General features: G+C 43.8%; 1 long non-coding RNA gene across 1 annotated transcript in view; it reads left to right on the plus strand.

The window, feature by feature from the left end:
- Window positions 1-219, plus strand: part of LOC112487597 (uncharacterized) — a 22679-nt gene that overhangs the window by 10083 nt on the left and 12377 nt on the right. The window lies entirely within an intron of this gene.

Here is a 219-nt window from a genome sequence, read left to right on the forward strand (position 1 = left end):
ACGCAATTGTTACTTGTATTGAAAAGCACTCAGCAAATGCCTGCTGCCGTCAGTCATTACGTACGAGGTTTTCACCAAACATTTAAATCACAAATCCCTGCTCTGTGTCGAGGTCTTAGTACAGACTCACGGAGACGGGCCATTAGAGGACGCCTCAGTGGTTCTGTTCATTACGCCTCACTTCGTTTTGTTTAAATATCTTGTTAAAGTGCAGTCACT

The sequence above is a fragment of the Cynoglossus semilaevis genome, chromosome 10 (assembly GCF_000523025.1).
Source record: "Cynoglossus semilaevis isolate Cse_v1.0 chromosome 10, Cse_v1.0, whole genome shotgun sequence".
In the NCBI taxonomy this organism is placed as follows: Eukaryota; Metazoa; Chordata; class Actinopteri; order Pleuronectiformes; family Cynoglossidae; genus Cynoglossus; species Cynoglossus semilaevis.